Here is a 22,236-nt window from a genome sequence, read left to right as displayed (position 1 = left end):
ACAGAAATATAAGATGTTAACATAAGGTTTTTGTCTGAAAAAAAGGGAGGCATATTTCATACTTTGAAATACTGTAGCTGTGCATAGATTATTAACATATATTATGATTTATACAAGGATGCTTTGATCTTCTGTTCCTAGACTTAACTATAAAGATTTTCCATCTTTTTTTTTTTCTGATTTTAGTATTCCTATCCTTCTATTCCTTATTTGTGTGTCTATTACAGTCAAGTATAATATTACCTCATTTCAAGCAGACCATTAGCATAGAGGTGTAGACAAATGAACAAAAAGAAGGAGGAAGACTAGTAAGCTAATGGAATTACATAATCATTTTATTTTGATTAGAAATAATTAAAATCTTAGGTAGCCATTATATTTTCAAAAGGAGACCCTTTTCGAAGGATAGACAATGACTCGGTATCTGGGGAAAGAAACTGAAACATTGATAGGTTTATACAAAAAAGGAACCGACACCAATCACTTTGTTCTATGGTAATTAAAAGAGAGATTATTATTGTTCTATTTAGAATGCAAACATTTAGTTTGGATATAGGGTTTCAGTCTCATTTCTGCCTTAGCCCTAAGAGTGTTTCCTTTTAGTGATATCAAATTAGCTACCAAAGAAAGGAAATTACTAGTACACATTTACTTTCTAATTGTAGGCGACTTAGCAGCAAATAGATACTTATTAGAATTTTCTTCAAAAACTCACAGATAATTAAAATAGTATGTTAAAATAGCTATTTTAGTTAATTAAAATATATGTATAACAACATCCATAATAGCTATCATAAATTATGTTGAATTTTTTTTTAATTTATTCTGCAAAAAAAGTAACATTTGGATTTAGCATTTGAAAATTTAAATGTATAATTGTATGTAATTGCAGTACTGGAAAAATAAATAATTTTAATTGCATTTAAAATTTGGTAAGCATTGTATTTGAAATATTGACAGGTTTTAAATAGAATTTTTAAAAAATCTACCTGTATGAAATGTACTATAAAATATCCATTTAGGTATATACATGGGAGCAAATAATATTGATTATTCAGAAGTACGGTTATAAAACATATTCTGCCCATTGAGAAATTATTTCATAATTTTCACTGATAGGATTTATTTTTAAGTTATTATTTTTATTATTATTATTTTGGTTTGGTTTTCTCCTTTTAGAATTCGTCTGTTTTTTCTTTAAAGTTTTCACATCTTAATTTCTGCTTGTCACTATTCCCTTTATGTGTCTTACTACTTCTTTTTTTTTTTTTTTAATTTTATTTTATTTTTAAACTTAACATAACTGTATTAGATTTGCCAAATATTCTTCTAATCCCCTCACTAACACTGATCATTCACTTCTTTTTTTCCTGGTGTCCTCTTCAACATTAAATTACTTAGCAAAGGTAGTCACTGATCTGCTGCAAGAAAGAAATTACTGTAGGCTTTCAAGAGGTGATAAGGATAGAAACTATTTTGTTTTCTGACTACTGTGATTTCAAAAAAATATTTCCAGTAGTATTTTTCTTAAATATTTTGTTTGTGCCCCTATAAAACATCAAATAAAAATAAGAAACTAAAGAATCCTAACCACAGAGATAATAAACCATCTGGGAATAGACTTTCTTGAAACGTACTACCAAAAGAGGCAAAACTGAACTACCTTTGAAACACTTGAATGGGCATTTTGATACTTTGATTTTTGTTATCATCTTCATTTTACTAATCCTCATTAGATCAATTGTAAAATGAATAGTTACGTGTTGTTGGTTGATAAATTTCTGTTGAGGAAACTGAGACTCACATAATTCTCATACAGTTAGAATATCTATGTCTATAAAATGAAATTTAGAATTTTACTGCAATATTAATCATTTTTACTTCAAGTTATACTTTGGGTTTAGGAATCAGTGGACTAAAATGGATGGGAATGGGTGGATTTAATTCAGATGATTATTATATCTATAATGTGAGCAAGAATCTATTAGAAGAAATGGAGTAGCTCTCACAGTCAACATAAAAGAGTCTGAAATGCAGTGCTTGGGTACAATCTCAAAAATGACAGAATGATCTCAGTTCATTTCCAAGGCAAACCATTCAACATCACAGTAATTCAAATCTATGCCCCAACAACTGATGCTGAAGAACCTGTAGTTGACTAGTTCTATGAAGACCTACAACATCTATTATAGTTAATGCCATAAAGATGTCCTTTTCATCACAGTGGACAGGAATGCAAAAGTAGGAAGTCAAGAGGTAACTGGGGTAAAAGGCAAGGTTGGCCTTGGAGTACAAAATGATGCAGGCCAGACTAACACAGCTTTGCCAAGAGAACACACTGATCATAGTAAACACCATTTGCAACAACGCAAGAGACGAGTCTACATATGGACATTACCAAATGGTTAATACCTAAATCAGAATGATTACATTCGTGGCAGCCAAAAATGGAGAAGCTGTACACAGTCAGCAAAAACAAGAGCTGTAGAGCTGACTGTGGCTCAGATTATCAACTTCTTACTGGAAAATTCAAGCTCCGATTGAAGAAAGTAGGGAAAACACTAGGCCATTCAGATATGACTTAAATCAAATACCTTATGATTACACAATGGAGGTTACAAATAGGGAAACAATAGACTGGAAAAGACGAGAGATCTCTTCAAGAAAATTGTTGCAAATATCAAGGGAACACTTTATACAAGAATGGGCATGATAAAGGACCAAAACAGTAAAAACCTAACAGAAAAAGAGATTAAGAAACGGCGGCAAGAATACACAGAAGAATTATACCAAAAAGACCTTTATGACTGAGATAACCATGATGGCATGGTCACTTACCCAGAAATAAACATCTGGGATTGTGAAGCCAAGTGGGTCTTAGGAAGCATTACTGCAAACAATGCTAATAGAGGTAATGGAATTCCAGTTGAGCTGTTTCAAATTCTAAAATGTGATGTCATTAAAGTGCCGTACTCAATATGCCAGCAAATTTGAAAAGTTCAACAGTGGCTCAGGACTGGAAAAAGAGTTTTCATTCCAATCCCAAAGAATGGCAGTGCCAAAGGATGTTCAAACTATCAGACAAATGTGCTAATTTCCCATGCTAGTGAGGTTATGCTCAAAATCCTTCAAGCTAGGTTTCGGCAGTATGTGTACTGAGAACTTCAAGATGTTCAAGATGGATCTTAAAAAGACAGAGGAACCAGAGATCAAATTGCCAACAACTGTTGAATCATAGACAAAGCAAGGGAATTTCAGAAAAACATCTATTTCTGCTTCATTGGCCATAAGAAAGCCTTTGCGCAAAAAGTGAAAGTGAAAGTGAAAATCTTAGTCGCTAAATGGTATCTGACTCTTGTGACCTCACTGACTGCAGCCCACCAGGCGCCTCTGTCCATGAAATTCTCCAGAATTTTCCAAGAATACTGAAGTGGGTTGTCATTTCATTCTCCAGGAGATCCTCCTGACCAAGGGATCAAACCCTGCTCTCCCACATTGGAGGCAGATTCTGTACCATCTGAGCCTGATTGTGTGAATCATAGTATATTGTGGAAAATTCTTAAAGAGACAAGAATACCAGACCACCTTACCTGTCTTCTGAGAAAACTGTATGTGGGTCAAGAAGCCACAGTTAGAACCTTACATTGAACAACATACTGGTTATAATTGCGAAAGGAGCACATCAAAGCTGTATATTATCACCGTTAAATAAACTTATAAGCTTATAAGTTAAACTTATTTAACTTATATACAGAGTACATCATGCAAAATCTCAGGCTAGATAAATGATTTTTATAACAATTTTTAGGAAATATCATTGAAGGCAAAATTTTTAAGGAAAACTTTAATGAAGATAGGGAGGTAGCAATATGAATATTTAAAGAAAAAAAAGCATTATTCAGAGAAAAGAGTAAGTGCAAAGATCTAAGAAAAGAAATATGCTCAGTGTATGTCAGTAATATCAAGGAGTCCTGTGTTTTAGGGATAAATGAAAAGGGCAGGAGTAGTTGGAGATCTAGTCAGAGAGACTGATCCCAAGAGGGCACAGCTTATTTGAAGGACCTCGTCTTTCAAGGGGACTTGAAAGGGGACTCCTTGGGGAAGATTTAAGCAGTGGAGGTATCTAACTTCCATTCCAAGAGGATCATTCTTGTTACAGTGATGAGGATAGACTTTAGGAAGGCAAGAGTAGAACAAAGCATACTAATTAGGAAGTGATTATGGTAATGAAGGTAAGAAATTGTCATGTCTTAGACTGGTGCGTAACAGTGAAGAGGTTGCAAACTGGTCAGATTTTGGAATTTCAGGGTATCAAAGAAAAGAATAATTTCAATCCAGGCAGCTGTATAAATTAAATTGCTAATTACTAAAAATCCAAAAGATTGTAAGAGAATCAGGTTGCCAGCTGAATCAAGAGTTCAATTTTTAATGTATTAAATTTGCTATGCCTATTAGACAGTAAAAGGGAAATTTCTTCCATTTTATTGGATTCACAAAGAATGTAGTTTAAGGTTGGTATACATGTGCAGAGGCATGTTATTTAAAGTCATAGGTTGAGGGATGATGTAATCCGAGATTGAGTTAATATAAGGAAGAGAAAATTTGAGGATTATACAAAGTGAAAGTGAAAGTTGCTCAGTCATGTCCGACTCTTTGCGACTGCATGGTCTATACAGTCCATGGAATTTTCCAGGAGAGAATACTGAAATGGATAGCCTGTCCCTTCTCCAGGAGATCTTTCCAACCCAGGGATTGAACCCAGGTCTCAGACATTGCAGGCAGATTCTTTACCAACAGCTGAGCCACAAGGGAAACCCAAGGAAGTGAATATAAATAAGGATACTGGGAATTGTATAACAATGGAAGTCAGGGGATTGGTTATGAAGTCAAATTATTGCAAGTCCTAGTAAGGTTAAAAACTTTTAATTGAGCTGTTAGAAAGAGTGATGCCAGGACCTCCCAGTGGTTCAGATGTTATGACTTTGCCTTCCAATGCAGAGGTGTGGGGTTGACCCCTGATCAGGGAGCTAAGACCCACATGCCTCATAGCCAAAAGCCAAAACCAAAAGCACAAACAATATTGTAATGAATTAAAGGCTTTAAAAATGGTCCACATTGAAAATTTTTCCTTTAAAAATCCATAAAAAGAGAGAAGGAAACAGTGATGCAAAGGGGAGGGTGTGTTAGTCCAGAAGGACATGTAAGACATTTATTATGGGAAATCTCTGTGATGGGAAATATAGAGGGACCTTGGGAAGGCTGAGCAAATGAGCATATTACCATGCAACTCTGAAATATATCAAGGAAAGAAGAAAATAAAATTGAATTACAGCATATTAGCAGCAGTGACATCTTAAGAATATTTGGCTGAGCTGATGGAGAATCTTCAGAGTTTGTTCTGGGACAGCAATCTGCCTTCTCCCCAGGTTGCCTGCCTCCTGAATAAAGCAATATTTCCTTATCAACCCAATACTGGTTTCTCAAAAAGGCAAGGAGAAAAGGAAAAATATATCCTTCTGAATGCATAGTTCCAAACAATAGCAAGGAGACATGAGAAAGCCTTCCTAAATGGTCAATGCAAAGAAATAGAGGAAAACAATAGAATGGGAAAGACTAGAGATCGCTTCAAGAAAATTAGAGATACCAAGGGGAATTTTCTTGCAAAGATGGGCACAATAAAAGGACAGAAATGGCATGGACCCAAAAGAAACAGAAGATAATAAGAAGAGGTGGAAAAAATGCACAGAAAAGGTATACCAAAAAATTGTAAGGATCCAGAATAATACAATGGTGTGATTCCCACCTAGAGCCAGACATCCTGGAATGCAAAGTCAAATGGGCTTTAGGAAGCATCATGATGAACAAAGTTAGTAAAGGTGATGAAATTCCAGTTGAGCTAACATAAATCCTAAAAGATGATGCTGTGAAAGTGCTGCACTCAATATGCCAGCAAATTTGGAAAAAGCAGCAGTGGCTACAGGACTGGAAAAGGTCAGTTTTCACTCCAATCTCAATGAAAACTGAAAGTTAAAGTGAAGTCGCTCAGTCGTGTCGGACTCTTTGAGTCCCCATGGACTGTAGCCTATCTGGCTCCTCTGTCCATGGGATTTTCCAGGTGAGAACACTGGAATGGGTTGCCATTTCCTTCTCCAGGAGACCTTTCTGACCCAGGGATTGAACCCTGGTCTCCCACATTGTAGACAGATGCTTTACCATCTGAGCCACCAGGGATTGTCAAAGAAATACAATGCCAAAGAATGCTCAAACTGGTACACAGTTGCATTAATCTCTAATGCTAGTAATCAATGCTCAAAATTCTCCAAGTCAGGCTTCAACAATACGTGAACTGGGAAATTCCAGATGTTAAATATGGTTTTAGAAAAGGTAGAGGAACCAGAGATCAAATTGCCAAAATTCACTGGATCATTGAAAAAGCAAGAGAGTTCCAGAAAAACGTCTATTTCTGCTTTATTGACTATGCCAAAGCTTTTGACTGTGTGGATCACATAAACTGTGGACAATTCTAAAAGAGTTGGGAATACCAGACCACCTGACCCACCTCTTGAGAAATCTGTATGCAGGTGAGGAAGCAACAGTTAGAACTGGACATGGAACAAACTGTCCATAGGAAATGAGTACATCAATTCTGTATATTGTCACCATGTTTATTTAACTTCTATGCAGATTATATCATGAGAAACTTGGGGATGGATGAAGCAGAAGCTGGAATCAAGATTGCCGGGAGAAATATCAATAACATCAGATATGCAGATGACACCACCCATATGGCAGAAAGCGAAGAAGAGCTAAAGAGCCTCCTGATGAAAATGAAAGAGAAGAGTGGAAAATGTTGGCTTAAGCTCAACACTCAGAAAATTAAGATCATGGCATCCGGTCCCATCACTTCATGGAAAATAGATGGGGAAACAGTGGAAACAGTCACTGACTTTATTTTGGGGGGCTCCAAAATCACTACAGATGGTAATTGCAGCCATGAAATTAAAAGGCACTTACTCCTTGGAAGGAAAGTTATGACCAACCTAGACAGCATATTAAAAAGCAGACATTATTTGTCAACAAAGGTTCATCTAGTGAATGTTATAATGTTGTTGTTTTCCACTAGTCATGTATGGATGTGAGAGTTGGACTGTGAAGAAAGCTGAGTGCCGAAGAATTGATGCCTTTTTTTTTTTTTTTTATGGTTCATTTATATATATATTTTTTGTTTGTTTCTTTTTTTTCAATTTTATTTTATTTTTAAACTTTACATAACTGTATTAGTTTTGCCAAATATCAAAATGAATCCGCCACAGGTATACATGTGTTCCCCATCCTGAACCCTCCTCCCTCCCCATTCCATCCCTCTGGGTCGTCCCAGTGCACCAGCCCCAAGCATCCAGTATCGTGCATCGAACCTGGACTGGCAACTCATTTCATACATGATATTTTACATGTTTCAATGCCATTCTCCCAAATCTTCCCACCCTCTCCCTCTCCCACAGAGTCCATAAGACTGTTCTATACATCAGTGTCTCTTTTGCTGTCTCGTACACAGGGTTATTGTTACCATCTTTCTAAATTCCATATATATGCATTAGTATACTGTATTGGTGTTTTTCTTTCTGGCTGACTTCACTCTGTATAATAGGCTCCAGTTTCATCCACCTCATTAGAACTGATTCAAATGTATTCTTTTTAATGGCTGAGTAATACTCCATTGTGTATATGTACCACTGCTTTCTTATCCATTCATCTGCTGATGGGCATCTAGGTTGCTTCCATGTCCTGGCTATTATAAACAGTGCTGCGATGAACATTGGGGTACTCGTGTCTCTTTCCCTTCTGATTTCCTCAGTGTGTATGCCCAGCAGTGGGATTGCTGGATCATAAGGCAGGTCCATTTCCAGTTTTTTAAGGAATCTCCACACTGTTCTCCATAGTGGCTGTACTAGTTTGCATTCCCACCAACAGTGTAAGAGGGTTCCCTTTTCTCCACACCCTCTCCAGCATTTATTACTTGTAGACTTTTGGATCGCAGCCATTCTCACTGGTGTGAAATGGTACCTCATAGTGGTTTTGATTTGCATTTCTCTGATAATGAGTGATGTTGAGCATCTTTTCATGTGTTTGTTAGCCATCTGTATGTCTTCTTTGGAGAAATGTCTATTTAGTTCTTTGGCCCATTTTTTGATTGGGTCATTGATTTTTCTGGAGTTGAGCTGTAGGAGTTGCTTGTATATTCTCGAGATTAGTTGTTTGTCAGTTGCTTCATTTGCTATTATCTTCTCCCATTCTGAAGGCTGTCTTTTCACCTTGCTAATAGTTTCCTTTGATGTGCAGAAGCTTTTAAGGTTAATTAGGTCCCATTTGTTTATTTTTGCTTTTATTTCCAATATTCTGGGAGGTGGGTCATAGAGGATCCTGCTGTGATGTATGTCGGAGAGTGTTTTGCCTATGTTCTCCTCTAGGAGTTTTATAGTTTCTGGTCTTACATTTAGATCTTTAATCCATTTTGAGTTTATTTTTGTGTATGGTGTTAGAAAGTGTCCTAGTTTCATTCTTTTACAAGTGGTTGACCAGAGTTCCCAGAACCACTTGTTAAAGAGATTGTCTTTAATCCATTGTATATTCTTGCCTCCTTTGTCAAAGATAAGGTGTCCATATGTGCATGGATTTATCTCTGGGCTTTCTATTTTGTTCCATTGATCTATATTTCTGTCTTTGTGCCAGTACCATACTGTCTTGATAACTGTGGCTTTGTAGTAGAGCCTGAAGTCAGGTAGGTTGATTCCTCCAGTTCCATTCTTCTTTCTCAAGATTTCTTTGGCTATTCGAAGTTCATGGGATCTCAAAGAGTCAGACATGACTGAGCTACTGCACTGATATTGATTCTCCTTGGAAGAAAAGTTATGACCAAGATACACAGCATACTAAAAAGCAGTAACATTACTTTGCCAACAAAGGTCCATCTAGTCAAAGCTATGCTTTTTCCAGTAGTCATGTATGGATGTGAGATTTGGACTGTGAAGAAAGCTGAGTGCCAAAGAATTGATGCTTTTGAACTGTGGTGTTGGACAAGACTCGTTTTTTTTGTTTGTTTGTTTTTGTTTTTTTCTTTTTCTTTTTTTTTTACAATTTGACCAAAAATTATTTTATTTTATTATTTTTTTAATTTTATTTTATTTTTAAACTTTACATAATTGTATTAGTTTTGCCAAATATCACCAATACAGTATACTAATGCATATATATGGAACTTAGAAAGATGGTAACAATAACCCTGTGTACGAGACAGCAAAAGAGACACTGATGTATAGAGCAGTCTTATGGACTCTGTGAGAGAGGGAGAGGGTGGGAAGATTTGGGAGAATGGCATTGAAACATGTAAAATATCATGTATGAAACGAGTTGCCAGTCCAGGTTCGATGCACGATACTGGATGCTTGGGGCTGGTGCACTGGGACGACCCAGAGGGATGGAATGGGGAAGGAGGAGGGAGGAGGGTTCAGGATGGGGAACACATGTATACTTGTGGCGGATTCATTTTGGACAAGACTCTTGAGAGTCCCTTGGACTGCAAGGCGATCCAACCAGACCATCCTGAAGGAAATCAATGTTCATTGGAAGGACTCATGGTGAAGCTGAATCTCCAATACTTTGGTGACCTGATGCAAAGAACTGACTCATTTGAAAAGTTTCTGGTGCTGGGAAATATTGAAATTAGGAGGTGAAGGGGATGACAGAGGATGAGATGGTTGGATGGCATCACCAACTCAATGGGCATGAGTTTGAGTAATCTCCCAGAGTTGTTGATATACAGGGAGTCCTGGCATACTGCAATCCATGGGGTAGCAGAGTTGGACAGGACTGAGTGACTGAACTGAACGGAATATTTCATGGAAGATGGGCACCACAAAGTACAGAAACAGTATGGACCTAACAGAAGCAGAAGATATTAAGAAGATGTGGCAAGAATACACAGAAGAACTATGCAAAACCAATACAATAATGTAAAATAAAATAAAATAAAATTAAAAAAAAAAGAACTATATAAAAAGATTTTCACCACTCAGATAACTACACTGGTATGATCACTCACCTAGAGTCAGACATCCTCAAATGTGAAGTCAAGTGTGCATTAGGAAGCATCAGCATGAGCAAAGCTAGCAGAGGTGATGGAATTCCTGTTGAGCTATTCCAAATCCCAAAAGATGATGCGGTGAAAGTGCTGCACTAAATATGCCAGGAAATTTGGAAAACTCAGAAGTGGTCACAGGACTGGAACAAGTCAGTTTTCATTCCAATCCCAAAGAAAGGCAATGGTAAGCAATGATCAAACCACTGCACAATTACATTCATTTCACACACTAGCAAAGTAATGCTCAATATTCTCCAAGCTAGGCTTCAATGGTATGTAGAGAACTCCAGATGTTTAAGCTGCTTTTAGAAAAGGCTGGGGAACAAGAGATCCAATTGCCAACATCTGCTGGATCATAGAGAAAGCAAGAGAAATTCAGAAAAATCATCTGCTTCATTGACTACACCAAAACCTTTGACTCTGGATCACAAAATCTGTGAAAAATTCTTCAAGAGATGGGACTACCAGACCACCTGACCTGCCTCCTGTGAAATCTGTATGCAGGTCAAGAAGCAACAGTTAGAACCAGACTTGGAACAATGGACTGGTTCAAAATTGGGAAAGGAGTACATCATGGCTGTATATTGTCACCTTGCTTATTTAACTTACCTGCAGAGCTCATGATGTGAAATGCTGGGCTGGATGAAGCTCAAGCTGGAATCAAGATTGCCAGAAGAAATATCAATAACCTCACATATGCAGATGACACCCCTCTTATGGCAGAAATCAAAGAGGAACTAAGGAGCCTCTTGATGAAAGTGAAAGAGGAGACTGACACAGCTGGCTTAAAACTCAACATTCAAAAATGAAGATCATGGTATCCAGTCTCACCACTACATGTCAGACAGATGGGGAAACAGTGACAGACTATTTTCTCAGGCTCCAAAACCACTGCAGATGGTGACTGCAGCCATGAAATTAAAAGGTGCTTGTTCTTTGGACTAACATATATGATAAACCTAGACAGTGTATGAAAAAGCAGAGACATTGTTTTGTGTCCAAAGTCCATCTAGTCCAAGCTATGTTTTTTCCAGTAGTCGTGTATGGATGTGAGAGTTGGACTACAAAGTAAGCTGAGCATCAAAGGATTGATGCTTTTGAACTGTAGTACTGGAGAGGACTTTTGAGAGTCTCTTGGACTGCAAGGAGATCTAATCAGTCAATCCTAAAGGAAATCAGTACTGAATATTCATTGGAAAAACTGATGCTGAAGCTCCAATACTTTTGGTACCTGAAGTGAAGATCTGTCTCATTAGAAGAGACCCTGCTGGGAAAGATTGAAGGCATGAGGATGAGATGGTTGGATGGCATCACTGACTCAATGGACATGAGTTTGAGCAAGCTCCAGGAGTTGGTGATGGACAGGGAAGCCTGGTGTTGTTGCGGTTCATGGCATTACATAATCTTGAACAGGACTGAGCAACTGAACTGATTGATTGACTGACTGATTCCATCTCCATAGCTCCCTATTAGAGTAGCTGTGGACTCTGTTCTAAGCCTGTAGACATTCACCTGTCCTTTATACCCAGTCCTTCTTTCCTCAGTCCTTTATAGATTAGTTTCCATAGAATCCTTTCTGGTAAGTCTGTTGTATTTGAATTTCTCCCTGAGAATTTATTTGCCAGAAAACCTTTCCCGTGGCACTCTTCATGCTCTTTGTCTGTATTTCTGTCTTACTACAAGAGCTTTTATGCTTCTGCTGCTTTTTAAAATACCTAGGTGTCTCCCTTTTGATTCTGCTATTTTTGTCTTGCTGTGTGTGAGTTCCATACCAGTCAATCCTAAAGGAAATCAGCCCTAAATATTCTTTGGAATGACTGATGTTGAAGCTGAAGCTTCAGTCCTTTGGTCACCTGATATGAAGAGTCAAATCATTGGAAAAGACCCTGATGCTGGGAAAGATTGAAGGCAAAATGAGAAGAGGCCAGCAGATGATGAGATTGTTAGATAGACTCACCAACGCTATGGACATGACCTTAAGCAATCTTTGGGAGATAGTGGAGGACAGGGATGCCTGTCATATTGGAGTCCATGGGGTCAGAAAGCGTTGGAAACTACTTAGCAATTGAAGAACAACAACATGAGCTCCATATAACATGTATATTCAACACACATAATTTTGCATTTACAGAGTCTGAAAGGTGATTATTATCCAAAGGGCAGACTACTTGCACCACAGACTGGTCTGTAGTAGAATGGCCTTCTCTTCTAGGCCTTTTTAAAACCTGACAAATAGATTAGAAGTGCCTCGCCAAGTGTGACATGTGCCACCTTTAGAGAGTTCAAGATAGTACTACATCTTATTGGTAGGGACTGAGAAATTCAATAGTTAGCTTTTGTTATTGTTATTGTGTTTCTTTGGATACAATGTTTCTGCATTCTCCATTACTTACATGACTAAAACCTAAAAATGTATACAATTGAAACTCAAAAAACCAAATAGCTTGATTTAAAAATGGCCATAGGGACTAAACAGACATTTTTCCAAAGAAAGTACACTGATGGCCAATAAGCACATGAAAAGTTGCTCAACATTTTCGGTAATCAGTTCAGTTCAGTTCAGTTCAGTTTAGTCAATCATATCCGACTCTTTGCGACCCCACGAATCGCAGTACGCCAGGCCTCCCTGTCCATCACCAACTCCCGGAGTTCAACCAGACTCACGTCCATCGAGTCAGTGATGCCATCCAGCCATCTCATCCTCTGTCGTCCCCTTCTCCTCTTGCCCCCAATCCCTCCAGCATCAGAATCTTTTCCAATGAGTCAACTCTTCGCATGAGGTGGCCAAAGTACTGGAGTTTCAGCTTTAGCATCATTCCTTCCAAAGAAATCCCAGGGCTGATCTCCTTCAGAATGGACTGGTTGCATCTCCTAGCAGTCCAAGGGACTCTCAAGAGTCTTCTGAACACCAGAGTTCAAAAGCATCAATTCTTTAGCACTCAGCCTTCTTCGCAATCCAACTTCCACATCCATACATGACCATAGGAAAAACCACAGCCTTGACTAGATGAACTTTTGTTGGCAAAGTAATGTCTCTGCTTTTGGTCATAACTTTCCTTCCAAGCAGTAAGCGTCTTTTAATTTCATGGCTGCAGTCACCATCTGCAGTGATTTTGGAGCCCAAAAAAATAAAGTCTGACACTGTTTCCACTGTTTCCCCATCTATTTCCCATGAAGTGATGGGACCGGATGCCATGATCTTCATTTTCTGAATGTTGAGTTTTAAGCCAACTTTTTCACTCTCCACTTTCACTTTCATCAAGAGGGTTTTGAGTTCCTCTTCACTTTCTGCCATAAGGCTGGTGTCATCTGCGTATCTGAGGTTATTGATATTTCTCCCTGCAATCTTGATTCCGGCTTGTGTTTCTTCCAGTCCAGCGTTTCTTGTGATGTACTCTACACATAAGTTAAATAAGCAGGGTGACAATATACAGCCTTGATGTACTCCTTTTCCTATTTGGAACCAGTCTGTTGTTCCCTGTCCAGTTCTAACTGTTTCTTCCTGACCTGCATACAAATTTCTCAAGAGGCAAGTCAGGTGGTGTGGTATTCCCATCTCTTTCAGAATTTTCCACAGTTTATTGTGATCCACATAGTCAAAGGCTTTCATAGTCAATAAAGCAGAAATAGATAGTGATGCAAATTAAAAGTAATATGAGATATCATATCACATGTCATACAGTCTATTGTCACAAAGTCTATAAGCAAGAAACTTTGGTAAGTATGTGGATAAAGGGAATCCTAGTACACTGTTGTTGGGAAGGTATATTGATGCAGCCACTATGGAAAATAGTATGGAGGTTCCTACTGGCTTCTAAATAAATGCACAATGTGAAAGTTGTGAGCTAAATTTTATTTTTAGCAGCATGAGGACTGCAGCTCGGAAGACAGCATTTCAGACAACTGTCAGAAACTACTCTGAGGAGATGAGCAAGGAGCTAGGATGTATAGGAGTTTTGCAACTCCTGCAAGGGCAGGTAGTCAGGAACATCAAAATATTAATGTTAATTAAAGAAGCCAGATATGTCAAGTTATAGAATTTAGTACTTTTCTATGTATGGTAAGATGAAAGAGTCTGGGCTCACTGCAATCATTCCTTTTATATGCACCTCACTTGTTTCAGCCAATATCATGTGTTTTCACATCCTGAGTTTCCTCAGGATTCATGATAGGGAATGGCTGCAGTCTGATGGCTGCTAGATGGCAGGTATGCTTTTCCTATCTGAATTGCTCAGGGCTCAGTGGCTCAAGCTGTAGGGCTGCAATTGTTGATGACTGAGATTTCTTGGTTTACTGATATGATAGGCAATATTCCATTATCATTTTTTAGAAAACTAAAAGTAGAACTACCCTGGCGAGCTGCGATTCATGGAGTCACAGGGAGTTGGACAGGACTGAGTGACTGAACTGAATTGAACTGATGATACAGCAATTCTAGGGTGTTATTTGAAGAAAAAGAAAACACTAATTCAAAAGAAATATTCACTCTAATGTTCACAGCAGCATTATTTACAATAGTCAAGATATGGAAGCAACCTAAGTATCAATCAGCAAATGTATATAATGGAAATAATATACCATCATACAAAAGAAAGAAATTCTGCCATTTGAAAGAACATAGATGGACTGAAAGGGTATTATATTTAATGAAATTTGTCTGACAGAGAAAGACAAATATTGTGTGTTATCACTTATAGATAGAATCTAAAATATAAAAGAAAATAATGAATAGAGCAAAACAGAAACAGACTCACAGGTATACAAAATAGACTAGTAGTTACCAGTGGGATCAGGGAGGGAGGGAGGGAGGGGAAAGTTGTGATAGACGTAGGTGATTCAGAGGTATGAACTACTATGTACAAAACGGATAAGCTATAGAGATGTATTGTACCACACAGGAAGATATAGCCATTATTTTGTGGTGACTTTAAATGGAGTATAACCTATAAAAATACTGAGTTGTTATGTTATACAATAGGAATGTGATTGGTATGGTAGATAATATGTAGGTAATATGATGCAGTACATCAGTTATGGTGGTGGTGGTGGTTTAGTTGCTAAGTTGAGGCCAATTCTTGCAACCCCATGGACTGTAGCCTACCAGGCTCTTCTGTTCACAGGATTTCTCAGTCAAGAATCTTGGTATAGGTTGCAATTCCTTCTCTAGGGGATCTTTCTGACTCAAGGATTGAACCCCGGATACTTTATCGACTGAGCTACCAGGGAAGACCAAATCAACTACACTTCAATTTAAAAGGAGAATTGCATTGAAACATGTATAATATCATATAAGAAACGAATCACCAGTCCAGGTTCAATGCAGGATACAGGATGCTTGGGGCTGGTGCACTGGGATGACCCAGAGGGATGGTACAGGGAGGGAGGCAGGAGGGGGCTTCAGGATGGGGAAACACGTGTACACCCATGGTGGATTCATGTTGATGTATGGCAAAATCAATACAATATTGTAAAGTAATTACCCTCCAATTAAAATAAATAAATTTAAATTAAAAAAATAAACAAAAATAAATAAAACCTAAAAATAAAGTTACCCTCCAAAATTTCATAGAGCTCAGTTCCCACCCTATGAAGCACATATGTATTTCAGAAGACTCAAATATTCTTGTTATTTCTTGCTTATACAACAACATGCTGTTTTCAGTCACTAAATCATGTCTGACTCTTTGCAACTCCATGAACTGCAGCATGCCAGGCTTTTCCCTGTCCTTCACTGTTTTCCAGAGTTTGCTCAAACTCATGTCTATTGAGTCAGTGATATTAGTTTACCATCTCATCCTCTGCTACCCTCTTCTCCTCTTGCCTTCAATCTTTCCTAGCATCAGGGTCTTTTCCAATGAGTAAGTTCTTCTCATCAGGTGACCAAAATATTGGGGCTTCAGCTTTAGCATCAATCCTTCCAATAAATATTCAGGGTTGATTTCCTTTAAGATTCACTGGTTTGATGTCCTTGCAGTCCAAGGGACTCTCAAGAGTCTTCTTGAGCAACACAATTCAAAAGAGTCAATTCTTCTTTTGGCACTCTGCCTTTTCTATGGTCCACCTCCATATCCATACATGACTACAGGAAAGATCATAGCTTTGACTACATGAAATTTTGTTGGCAAAGTGATATCTCTACTTTTGAATATGCTGTCTAGGTTTGTCATAGCTCTTCTTCCAATAAGCAAGTGTCTTATAATTTTATGGCTTCAGTCACCATCTGCAATGATTTTGCAGCCCAAGAAAATAAAATCTGTCATTCCTTACACTTTTTACTCATCTACAAAATGAAGCAGGGCAAAGTTTAACAGAGTTTTTCCAAGAGAAAGCACTGGTCATAGCAAACACAGTCTTCCAAGAAAATGCTATCATCCAACAAATTGTGTTACCTATACTGTCAAACAATGGACATATATGGTATGTCTAAGTGGTTGGATTTCCCTTAGTAGTAAAATTTTACACAGGTCAAGACTGAAAATGTATACTGCAAACAATACCAAATGTTCTAGGTTGAATAATAAGCCCCTTAAAATATTGTAAAGTAATTAGCCTCCAATTAAAATAAATAAATTTAAATTTAAAAAAAATTCATGTCTATCCAGGACATCAGAATGTTACCTTATTTGGAAATAGACTCTTTGTAAATGTGATTAGTAAGTTAAAATAAGGTCCTAACTAGATTAGGGTGGGCTCTAATCCAATAACTGCTATGCTTATAAAAATAGAAAATAGAGACAGTATTGAACATGTAAATACAGAACCTCTATAAGAGTGATGGCATCTATAAGCCAAGAAATGACAAATATTGTAGTAACCACCAAAATCTAGGAAAGCAACATGGAACTGATTCTCTCCCAGACCTTTCAGAAATGACCAACTCTGCTGACACCTTCATTTCAGACTTCAGTCTTCCAGAACTATGAAAGAGTAAGTTTCTGTTGTTTTAAGCCACCAAATTTGTGGTGATTTGTTAAAGCAGCCCCAGAAAACGAATACACCATATAGCTGTAAACTGCTTTTGCTTATTCTTAATCATGTGACTGCAATGAAACAGGACACATTTGCCCAATTAATTGGCTCAGACACTAAAGAATCTGCCTGCAATGTGGAGACCTAGTTTTGACCCCTGGGTTGAGAAAATCCCCCAGAGGAGGGCACTGCAACCCAATCCAGTATTCTTGCCTGGAGAATCCCCATGGACAGAGGAGCCTGGTGGGCTACAGTCTATGGGGTCACAAAGAGTCGGATATGACAGAGTGACTAAGCACAGCACACACATACAAACTATAGGAATCTGTTACATTCTTCAGTGGGTATAACATCACTGGAGCAGGTACTGTGACTGAGGCGGACATTTGAGTTTGTGATACTGTATTTTGCTACCTGTAAGGATATACCCTTACGGCAGAAAGTGAGAGGAACTAAAAAGCCTCTTGATGAAAGTGAAAGTGGAGATTGAAAAAAGTTGGCTTAAAGCTCAACATTCAGAAAACGAAGATCATGGCATCTGGTCCCATCACTTCATGGGAAATAGATGGGGAAACAGTGGAAACAGTGCCAGACTTTATTTTGGGGGACTCCAAAATCACTGCAGATGGTGACTGCAGCCATGAAATTAAAAGATGCTTACTCCTTGGAAGGTAAGTTATGACCAACCTAGATAGCATATTCAAAAGCAGAGACATTACTTTGCCAGCAAAGGTCCGTCTAGTCAATGATATGTTTTTTCCAGTAGTTATGTGTGGATGTGAGAATTGGACTGTGAAGAAAGCTGAGTGCTGAAGAATTGATACTTTTGAACTGTGGTGTTGGAGAAGACTCTGGACTGCAAGGAGATCCAACCAGTCCATTCTGAAGGAGATCAGCTCTGGGTGTTCTTTGGAAGGAATGATGCTAAAGCTGAAACTCCAGTACTTTGGCCACCTCATGCGAAGAGTTGACTCACTGGAAAAGAGTCTGATGCTGGGAGGGATTGGGGGCAGGAGGAGAAGGGGACGGCAGAAGATGACATGCCTGGATGGCATCAGCGACTCGATGGATGTGAGTTTGAGTGAACTCCAGGAGTTGATGATGGACAGGGAGGCCTGGCGTGCTGCAATTCATGGGGTCACAAAAAGTCAGACACGACTGAGCAACTGAACTGAACTGAACTGAAGGATATATCTGACTTTTGTAGGTGCCAGACTATTGAATAAATGGAAAAATAATAAGGCCACAATTTTAGCATCCATTAGGCCTAAAAAGTGGCTTCAGTCCCTTTATTGCTCTGGATTTACTATCTTCATGGGAGGAGGGCTCATTTCTGAGACTTTCACTTGGCCTTTTCCCTAGAATTATTTACCTTACAGATTAAGGAAGCAATGTGGGAATTCTGTATATGAACATGGATACAAACCACCAAGGATTATGCATTTGGATACCAAGGAAATCACCATCAAGAAGTTCTGTAGACCTATTAGCCCCTGTGAGGCATGCCTGTTCTAAGGCTTTTTTTTATTATATGGTCTGAGTGCCTTTGGCAATGACCTGTGCATATCTTAATGGGGAGGATGATTAAAATGACAATTCACTTTTCCAGGTACCCAACATCAAGCCACTTACTTCATCTTAAAGTTTGTGTAGTCTTTGAGTATTCCTCTTTCCTAAGCTATTGTTAAATAGTTCAACAGTTATAAATCCCTTTAAGAAATAACTGGATTAATTATTATTATATATTCTTGCTAGGGCTCCCCTGGTGGCTCAGTAATAAAGAATTCACCTGCAATGAAGGAGACACAGGTTCGATCCCTGGGTTGGGAAGATCCCCTGGAGGAGAAAATGGTAACCCACTCCAGTATTCTTGCCTGGAGAACTCCATGGGCAGAGGATACTGGCAGGCTACAGCTCATGTGATCACAGAGCCAAACATGACTGAAGTGACTTATCAGAACACACAGCACAGAATATATATTCTGGCTACAGTGTTGTGGAGGTGATGGAAAAAACTAGTGGAGGTGATGGCATTCCAGCTGAGTTATTTCAAATCCTAAAAGATGATGATGTGAAAGTTCTCCTCTATATATGCTAGCAAATTTGGAAAATTCAGCAGTGGTCACAAGAATGGAAAAAGTCAGTTTTCATTTCAATCCCAAAGAAAGGTAATGCCAAAGAATGTTCAAACTGCTACACAATTGTACTTATCTCACATGCTAGCAAAGTAGTGCTCAAAATCCTCCAAGTGAGGATTCAACAGTATGTGAACTTCCATATATTCAAGCTGGATATAAAAAGGCAGAGGAACCAGAGATCAAATTGCCAATTCATCTGTAGGATCATATCAAAACAAGGGAATTCCAGAAAAAACATCCACTACTGTTATATTAGCTACACTAAAGCCTTTGACTGTGTGGATCACGGAAATCTGTGGAAAATTCCTCAAGAGAGAGAAATGCCAGATCACCTTACCTGCCTCCTTTGAAACCTGTATGCAGGTCAAGAATAAATTTAGAACCAGACATAGAACAGCAGACTGGGAATTGGGAAAGGAGTACATCAAGGATGTATATTGTCACCTTGCTTATTTAATTTATATTCAGAGTACATCATGCAAAATGTTGGGCTGGATGAGGCAAAAACTGGAATTAAGATTGCCAGGAGAAATATCAATAACCTTAGATATGCAGATGACACCACTCTTATGGCAGAAAACAAATAGGAACTAAAGAGCCTCTTGATGAAAGTGACAGAGGACAGTGACAAAGCTGGCTTAAAACTCAACATTCAGAAAACTAAGATCATGGCATCTGGTCCCATCACTTCATGGAAAATTGTTTGGGGAACAGTGGAAATATGACAGACTTTATTTTCTTGGGCTCCAAAATCACTGCATAGGGTGACTGCATCCATAAAATTAAAAGATGCCCATTCCTTGAAAAAATAGCTATGACAAACCTAGTCAGAGTATTAAAAAGTAGAGACATTACTTTGCCAACAAAGGTCGGTATAGTTGGAGCTATTTTGTCTCCAGTAATTATGTATGGATGTGAGATTTGGACCATAAATAATGCTGAGCACCAAAGAATTGATGTTTTTGAACTGTGGTTTTGGAGAAGACACTGAGATTTCCTTGGACTGCAAGGAGATCAGACCAGTCAATTCTAAAGAATATCAATCCTAAGCATCCATTGGAAGGACTGATGCTGAAGCTGAAGTTCCATTACTTTGGTCACCTGATGTGAAGAGCTAACTCATTGGAAAGACCCTGATGCTGGGACAAATTGAACGCAGAAGGAGATGGAGACAACAGAGGACAAGATGGCTGGAGGGCATTACTGAGTCAATGGACATGAGTTTGAGTAAACTCCTGGAGCTGGCAATGGACAGGGAAGCCTGGCAAGCTGCAATCTATCATTGCAAAGAGTTGGACATGGCTGAGCAACTGAACAACAACAACAGGGTATTTTCCTATCCTTCCATGTAGTGATCCAGCCTCTCTATCACTCTAGAGCTCTAAGCACTATGCTCTGCAGTTCCTTTGGTGTAGAGTCTATGGAAGAAAATGCCACTAGTCATATCAGTAAACAAATGATATAGCAACTCTCAAACCATCAGCCACTGAAGCTGCCCCCAATGGTGCACCCTGAGAGAATTCAAGCTAGCCCTAGTATTTAAGATGCATATCAGAGGAAAGATTTCGATGCGCCCAGGTTCTTGCATCTTTCCATATATAGAAAAGTACTAAATTTACTAAACAGAGGCATCAGATTTTCTTTATTAATGTAATCTTTTGATGTTCCGGCTACCTGGTTTTTGTTGCAAAAGTCGCTATATATCCTGGCTCTTCCATTAACCTCTCCAGAGAAGCCCCTCAGGGTGGCTGAGAGGCTGCCTCATGGTCTTGAGTCTGCAGAAAGCTTTTTGAATAAATCATAATTCTCAGTTTTTAGGCTGTGCACTTCTTTTCAGTTGACAAATCCCTTTACAAACTCATGATTTCTTTCACTTTCTCAACAGTATTATCTAGTGACCTGACTCTAGCTATTAGTCTGATCGCCAAGGAGTGGTATTTTCTTGAGGAATCATGTTTTATCTTGCAAGGAAGGGACTTCTATATGGCATTCAAGCAATGGAGTGTATTATCTTAAACAATGGGCAGTAAGTAATTTCTGAAGGCCCAAATGGTTTTGACTAAACTGGAAGTTCAGAATTTAAGTGCATAAACCAATATATGCCCAGAATGATATGAAGAATCTAAGCATTTTCTAATCAGGTTTACGATTTTTGCACAATGCGTTTTCTGGGGCTGAGAATTCAACCTTTGCTGGAGCTCTACCGACTTGATAATCAGACCAGAAAAAATGGCTTATTAATCACTAATAATCTTTCTGCACTGAATCAATAACATCCAGCGAGGATCATCAATTTCATATTCTTTACAATTACTGCTTCTTTTGAACCTCCCAAATGCCTGACATTTCCCTTAACACACTTTCTTTTCTATATCTATCTCGTATCAATTCACATTGGAAGAATTTTAACAACTGCATCTCTATAGCATGCCAAGGGTAATTACAATTGAAATTTGACCATTGATGGGTCCTCCATTAGGCTATAGTTCTGAATGTTTTGCTTCAAAATTCCATTTTGGGATAAACTTCCTAGGATCATGCTCAATACTAACAGGAGATCAGGCCACACTTCTAGCAACTGCAGGAATCCATGACAAGGTTTTTAAATGTTAGTCATGGCAATATTCTTACAGCGTTAACTGAAAAGTAATTTTTCTCCAAGAACTTCAAACATAAGAATGTGAATAATTTGGAATTCTGAGATCCCCCTGCACTCTGACCAATGGAAGTGCAAATGTCAAGGATGAAGAATAGTTGCCAGAAACACTATTCTTTTAAGGAAACGAAGATGCAGAGAAACAAATTAGAAAGTTGTTCAAATTCAGGAAATAATGAAAATATTGTGCTCAAATTAGTCCATAAACTTGATGCTGTGTCTCTTGACCTACAAGAAAAAGAAAATATAGTTCTATATCAAATTTAAGTTGTCCAAGGAAATAAAGCTCATTAACTTCTCAGAGGCAGCAATCTTTCCTCAACACTTAGATCCAA

Source organism: Bubalus kerabau, chromosome 15 (genome assembly GCF_029407905.1).
Source record: "Bubalus kerabau isolate K-KA32 ecotype Philippines breed swamp buffalo chromosome 15, PCC_UOA_SB_1v2, whole genome shotgun sequence".
NCBI classification, from domain to species: domain Eukaryota; kingdom Metazoa; phylum Chordata; class Mammalia; order Artiodactyla; family Bovidae; genus Bubalus; species Bubalus kerabau.
The sequence above is the reverse complement of the archived record's forward strand: the minus strand, read 5'-3'. Positions refer to the sequence as shown.